Source organism: Orycteropus afer, unplaced genomic scaffold, assembly GCF_000298275.1.
Source record: "Orycteropus afer afer isolate SDZICR_OR568_19922 unplaced genomic scaffold, OryAfe1.0 scaffold00610, whole genome shotgun sequence".
Taxonomy (NCBI): Eukaryota; Metazoa; Chordata; class Mammalia; order Tubulidentata; family Orycteropodidae; genus Orycteropus; species Orycteropus afer.
This window is the reverse complement of record NW_006922197.1, coordinates 1,201,486-1,208,684: the sequence shown is the minus strand read 5'-3', so window position 1 is coordinate 1,208,684 and position 7,199 is coordinate 1,201,486. Positions and strand designations below refer to the sequence as shown.

Sequence of the window (7,199 nt, the reverse complement as noted above, 5' to 3'; positions counted from 1 at the left end):
TCCATTTTGGTCTTCCCTTCTTTTGTTGTCTTTTTAGTGACCTCTTGCTTTCTTCATGGATGATGCTCTTGATGTCATCCCACAATTCCTCTGGTTTTCGGTCATTGGTGTTCAATGCATCAAATCTATTCTTTAGATGGTCTCAAACTCAGCAGCCCACGTGAAATGTTCAACATTTCTGTCTGGTTCAATATGCCCCAAACCCACTACCATCAAGTTGACTCACAGAACAGAATCGCCCCATAGGGTTTCCAAGGCTGTCAATCTTTACAAAAGCAGATTGTTCCATCTTTCTTTCACAGAGCAGCTGGTGGGTTGGAACTACCGATCTTTTGGTTAGCAACCCAGTGCTTAACAACAGTACCACGAGAGCTCATATGGGCAGTTAACCAGTATTTTTCTGTATATATGATATGGATAAAATGTAATTGCTCAAGAAAAAAATAAATTGAGTAGAACTAATTGTCTGGGTACAAATTTCGTGGAGATTTTAATATTCTGGTCTCTGTAAGCATAATGGACCTTATTGTTTCAGGGTGTCATGAAGTCAGTTTTGAGTCATAACAACCCCATATTGTTGTAGGAAACAAAGGTCCTTACCCCCTGTTGTGAACAGCCAAAGATCACCACAGGTTAAAGAGAGAAAGCAAAAGGTTTATTGAGTACCAAGACTCAAGGAGACAGTGAGAATCATCTCTCTAAAATGTCTGTCTCCTTAAGCAAAGAGGGAAATATCATGCTATAGGGAAATGGGAACAGGGTTGAAGATCCCTTGGGTGACCAGGAATGCCTTTGTTCTTTTCTTCCCTGGTTACTCCAGACTCAGCATCCCTCTTCCCAGGGTCATATTTGGTAACATTGAGAAGAACGGGAATTCCAAATATTTAATTGTACTTATGAGGAACCTGTACATTGACCAGGAGGCTATTGTTTGAACAGAACAAGGGGACACTGTATGGTTTAAAATCAAGAAGGGAGTGCATCAGGGTTGCATCCTTTCACCATACTTATTCAATCTGTATGCTGAGCACTTAATCTAAGAAGCTGGACTATATGAATAAGACATGGCATCAGGATTGGAGGACAACTCATTAACAACCTGTGATACGCTGATGACACAACTTTTCTTGCTGAAAATGAGGATGACATGAAGCACTTACTGATGAAGATTGAAGACTACAGTCTGCAATACGGATTACACCTCAATACAAAGGAAACAAAAACCCTCACAACAGAACCAATAAGCAGTATCACAATAAATGGAGAAAAGATTGAAGTTGTCAAAGACTTCATAATACTTGCTTCGATAATCAACACTAATGGAAACAGCAGTCAAGATATTAGACAACACATAGCATTGGACAAATGTGCTGCAAAAGACCTCTTTCAAGTGCTAAAGAGCAAAGATATCTCCTTGAAGACTAAAGTGTGCCTGACAAAAACCAATCACCTCATATGCATGTGGGAGCTGGACAATGAATAAGGAAGACTGAAGAAGAGCTGATACTTTTGAGTTGTGGTGTTGGTGAAGAATGCTGAAAGTACCATAGACTACTAAAAGAACTAACAAATTTGTCCTGGAAGAAATGCAGCTGGAATGCTCCTTGGAACCAAGAATGGCCAGACTTTGTCTCACCTACTTTGGTCATAGGAGCTCTGGTAGCATAGTGCCTAAGTCACTTGACTGCTAACCAGAAGGCTAGCGGTTCAAACCCACCAGCCACTCCTCAAAAGGAAGGTTGGGCAATCTACTTCTGTAGTGATACTGCCTTGGAAACCCAAGGAGGGGTCACTATGAGTAAGGTCCAACTCGACAGCACATAACAACAACAACAACAACATTTTGGTCATGTTGTCAGAAGGGACCATTCCCTGGAGAAGGATATCATGTTTGGTACAGTGGAGGGTCAATGAAAAATGGGAAGGCCCTTAACAAGATGGATTAACACAATGGCTACAACAATGGGCTCAGGTAAAGCAAGGATTGTGGGGCTGGCAAGAACTGGGCAGTGTTGTGTTCTCCTGCACATAGGGTCACTGTGATTCGGAGATGACTCGATGTCACCTAACAACAACAGCAACAAGGAGCTCTGGTAGTGTAGTGGTGAAGGCATTTTGTTGCTATCTAAAAGGTCAGTGGTTCAAACTCACCAGTTGCTCCACAGAAAAAAGATGAGGCAGTCTGCTTCCGTAAAGACCCTGTGGTGTCACCAAGATTCACCCCTAAACCGCTTGATGGCACTAAGAATTTGCCCTGGACGGCTAACCTAAGGGGCTGTTTGAGCACCCCAGCAGCACCCCAGAAGGTCAGTCCAGTGATCTGCTACCATAAACATTACAGCCCAGAGAAGTCAACAGAGCAGAGTTCTACTCTGTCACAAGTGAGGTCACCTTCCCTAAAGCACTCATGGCAAAGAGCATTTAGTTACTCTGGTGGCATGAAAGAACCCAGGTTTCATTCCAGAACTGGGCCTCCACACATTGCTGCCAGGGGAAAGAAAAAATAGCTGTTATGTGCTAACAAGGACAACCACCTTGTCCTGCTAGGGGAAGGAGAGGTGTGTTTGTCTAAGAGGTGTGTGTGTCTCAGACTTGATGGTGCGATGGTTAAATGCCTGGCTGTTGTCAGAAAAGTCAGTGATTCAAAATCACTAAGTGGCTCCACAGGAGAAGAGACCTGGTGATCTGATCCCATCAAGATTACAACCTAGGAAACCCCATGGGATATGTTGCTATGAGTCGGAACTGACTTTATGGCACCCAACAACAAGTTGACTTGGAATGGTTAATAGAGGCTACTATCAATCCCAAAGGTGTCTCCAGAAACTGGCTTCTCATAGAGCCGTGAGTTAACTTTTCTCCTTCCCAATGAATCAGATAACAATCAGGCTGTGTTATTTTATTTTATTTTATTTTCAGGTTTCTCGGGCTTTGATTAAACATAGACTGATGATTCCCAGTGACTTGGCGTTTGGGATTATCATCCTCCTCCAGACTGGTGCTGGGCTCCTGGGGAATTCCTCACTTGTATGTCTTCACTTGACCTTGTTATTTGCTGGACACAAACTAAAGCCCATCAACCTGATTCTCAGCCACCTGTGTTCGGCCAACACCTTGGTTCTCCTCTCTCAGGGGGTCCCTCAGGCCATGACAGCTCTAGGGCTGAAAGATCCCCTTGATGATGTGGGCTGTAAACTCCTTTTCTACGATCACCGAGTGGCCGGGGGGCCTCCCTCTGCACCACCAGCCTCCTGAGTGGGTTCCAGGCCATCACGGTCAGCTCTAGATGCCCAGGGGGTCCGAGCGCAAAGCCAGAGCTTCCGAGCATACTGTCCTCTCCTGCTGCATCTGCTGGCTCCTCAACCTTCTGCTACGCGTTGCCACTCCTCTTAGTGTGGCTGGGCCAAAGCACGGCCCAAACACCTCCACGGGAAGTGACTTTGACCACTGCACTGGAGTCTTTCAGCCGTCAGCTGGCGTATTACTCTACGCCCTCCTGCTTGCTTCCGTTGAGTTTACGTTTCTGGGACTCATGGTCTGGGTTAGCGGCTCCACGGTGTTCGTTTCGTACAGAATCCAACACACTCAGAAGAGGCACCTCTCCTGTAAAACCTGCCCCGAGGCCAGGGCCACCCACACGATCCTGGGGCTGGTGAGCGGCTCCGTCTCCCTCTCCTCCCTCTCTCCCTTCTTGGCGTTTTACAGGGCGCTCCTTGCGAACAAAAACGTCAGCTTGTTCAAAATCTCCACGCTTGTGGCTGCGTGTTTCCCCACCTGCAGCCCATTTGTGCTGATCAGCAGAGACATCCGTATCTTCAGGCTCTTCGTCGGTGGGAGAGGAAGATAAGTTCTCCGACCGTACAGCGGGGCCTCGGAAGACAGGCCTGGCGGCGCGCTGCCTAATCATCACAGCCCTGAGAAGGCCATGGAGCAGTTCTACTCCGACAAACGCCGGGTCGCCATGAGGCTGGAGCAACTTGATGACAACAAAGTACAACAATATACAATGGATGTCTCCCGGTGGCGCAAATGATCACATGCTTAGCTACTAGTCCAAAGGTTGGTGGTTCAAAACCATGCAGAGGCACCTTGGAAGGGAGCCCTGGCAATCTGCCTCTGAACAATCACAGGTTCAAAAGCTGTGTGACGCAGTTGTACTGTGCACACTCAGGTAGCCATGAGTCAGGTTTGACTGAATGACAACTAAGAACAGCAACGACAAAGAGAGGTTAGGGTTTTCCACACCCACCTCTTTGTACAACCTTGATTTACATGTTTGGTCATTGCTCACGTTTTATGCCTATTCAGAGCGTGCTAAGCCCTCAGCCAGGCCCTCAGTGCAGAGTCATGAATGAAAGATGAACTCTCCCTTGGGCGGCTGTGAGGTGTCCTCGATTCGGTTCTGACTCATAGCGACCCCATGCGCAACAGAGCAAACCCTGCCTGGGCCCGCGCCATCCTCACAGGCTCGCTGTTGCAGCCACCGTTGCACTCCATCTCACTGAGGGTCTTCCTTTCATCACTGACCCTCTACTTTAGCAAGTATGATATCCCTCTCCAGGGTGTGGTCCCTCCTGGCACTGATATCACACCCAAGTATAATTTTGCTGCAAATAATTTAAAAATGGTTGCAGCAGTACATCAACAGGGAACAGCCAGAAATTCAAGTTGGATTCAGAAGAGGATGTGGAATGAAGGATATAATTGTTGTCAGATGGATCTTGGCTGAAAGCAGGGAATAAAGGAAAGATGTTTACCTGTGTTTATTTTGATTGTGTGGATCATAACAAGTTGTAGATAATGTTGCAAAGAATGCAAACTCCAGAACACTTAATCGTGCTCATGAGAAACCTGTACATGGACCAAGAGACAGTCATTCGAATGGATCAGGGGAAAGGTATGCATTGGGGTTGTATCCTTTCACTGTACTTATTCAGTCTGTCTGCTGAGCAAGTAAACTGAGACATTGGACTATATGAAGAATGTGGCATCAGGATTGGAGGAAGACTCAACCATGTGCTGTCAAGTCAACCCTGACTCATGGCACTCTCTGTGTGTTGCAGTAGAACTGTGTCCACGGGTTTTCAGTGGCTGAGTTGTCAGAAGCAGATGGCCAAGACTTTCTCCTGAGGTGCCTCTGGGGGTGTTCAAACCTCCACCCTTTCGGTTAGCAGCTGAGTGCATTAGCCGTTCGCACCACCATCCCTTAGAAGTCTGTACTTATTTTAATTGAAGTTTACGTACTCAGAGGGCAAGAAAAGGAAGATTTTGCAATCTGCTTCCCAAAGGTCACAGCCATGAAAACACTGAGTAGTCTTCTCTGCCCACGTGTCACCATGAGTCAGAGTCAACTCTATGGCTTTTTTTAAAAACTGTGGAGAGAAACTTCAACTCTGGTGGCACAGTGCCTAAGGCACTTGACTGCTAACCAGAAGGCTGGCGGTTCAAACCCACCAGCCACTCCTTGGAAGGAAGGTTGGGCAATCTAATAGTGTGCCAAGCAGCAGTATTGGCACGAAAGAGGGATCGTGTATTTGCTGCTTGCTGTTGAGCCAGTTGTGACTCACGGAAGCCCATGGGTGCAATGAAGGACTACTCCATAGGATTTTCTTGGCTGTAATCTAATGGGAGCAGATAGCTAGGCTTTCTTCTGTGGTACTGCTGGATGGGATCGAACCATCAGCCTTTAGGTTAGCAGTCGAGTGCAAATGGTCTGTCCCACTCAGGGACCTGACACAACTGCATACATAAGTCAAAACTCACAGAACTGTACACTGAATAAGTATGCATTTTACCTTATGTAAATTATACCTCAACAATCCATCCTTAGTATGTGTAGTGATACCACCTCAGAAACCCAAGGAGGGTCACTATGTATGCATCAGATCTGACTCGATGGTAGTGAGTTTTTTGTTTTGTTTTGATTTTTGCACTTCGGTCATGTTATTAGAAGGGACCATTCCCTAGAGAAGAATATCACGTTTGTTAACATAGAGGGTCAGAGAAAAAGAGGAAGACCCTCGATGTGATGGATGGACACAGTAGCTGAAATGATGGGCTGAAGCACAGCTATGACTGTAAGGATGGCACACGATTTGGCAATGTTTTGTTCTGTGGTGCACAGGGCTGCTTTGTGTTGGAACTGACTCCACGGCATTAACAACAGAGCCGGCGTCCTGAATGCAGACTCCTAGGCTCCTAAGCAGTGAGGAGATAACTAGCTGTTGCTTAAAGCCACCCATGTGTGGTGCTTCTGTTACAGCCACTCTAGGAAACCAAGACAGTGGGCAGCAATTTTCCCTCTTAAGAGCTCTGCCCATCATTTCCTGTGAGCCGGTGGACCAGGGCCCGCCTGTCACCCCCTGTGCTGTGGACACAGGTGGGCTATTTCAGACTCCCCAGCCTACTCTACTTTGGGTGGGTTTGAGCAGAGGGTGACTACCAAAGGGGAGAAAGAGACCAGGGTGTCCGTCCTCTCTGGCGGTGCTCAGATGTCCTCTTTCAGGGGCTGCGTCTCTGCTCCTGCTGGTGGGCCTGGCTATTGGGCTCCATGAAACCCACCTCCCCTCTGTTCCTTCAGCCCTGGGCAAAACTCTGTGTTGCCTCAACATGCCCTCTAAGTGGATTCTTTTTCCTTCCTGGACACTGACTGACAGAATGAAACCAAAAATACCTATGTGTCTATTAATTAATGATGTCTTGAGTTTAATAAATTGGCATAGGTAAAAATTCTGCAAAAGCGTCTATTTACTCTTATTTATCATGGATATATTTAGAGTTATGTAAACGATTTTGTTTAAGGATGGATTGTTGAGGTATAATTTACATAAAGTAAAATGCATATTTATTCAGTGTACAGTTCTGTGAGTTTTGACTTATGTATGCAGTTGTGTCAGGTCCCTGAGTGGGACAGACCGTTTGTACTCGACTGCTAACCTAAAGGTTGATGGTTCGATCCCATCCAGCAGTACCACAGAAGAAAGCCTAGCTATCTGCTCCCATTAGATTACAGCCAAGAAGACCCTATGGAGTAGTCCTTCATTGCACTCATGGGCTTCCGTGAGTCACAACTGGCTCAACAGCAAGCAGCAAATACACGATCCCTCTTTCGTGCCAATACTGCCGCTTGGCATCAAGACTTCACACAGGACAATCTACCTTCGAAAGTTCCCTAAAACCCATTACATATTTTTCCAGGA

At 46.4% G+C, this 7,199-nt stretch overlaps 2 pseudogenes; one reads left to right on the top strand and one right to left on the bottom strand.

Moving 5' to 3' along the window:
• Positions 1–2,949: 2,949 nt before the first annotated feature.
• LOC122151601 lies at positions 2,950–3,847 on the top strand (annotated as a pseudogene).
• A 2,456-nt stretch (positions 3,848–6,303) lies between these two features.
• LOC103210445 overlaps positions 6,304–7,199 on the bottom strand; it is a 2,920-nt pseudogene continuing 2,024 nt past the window's right edge.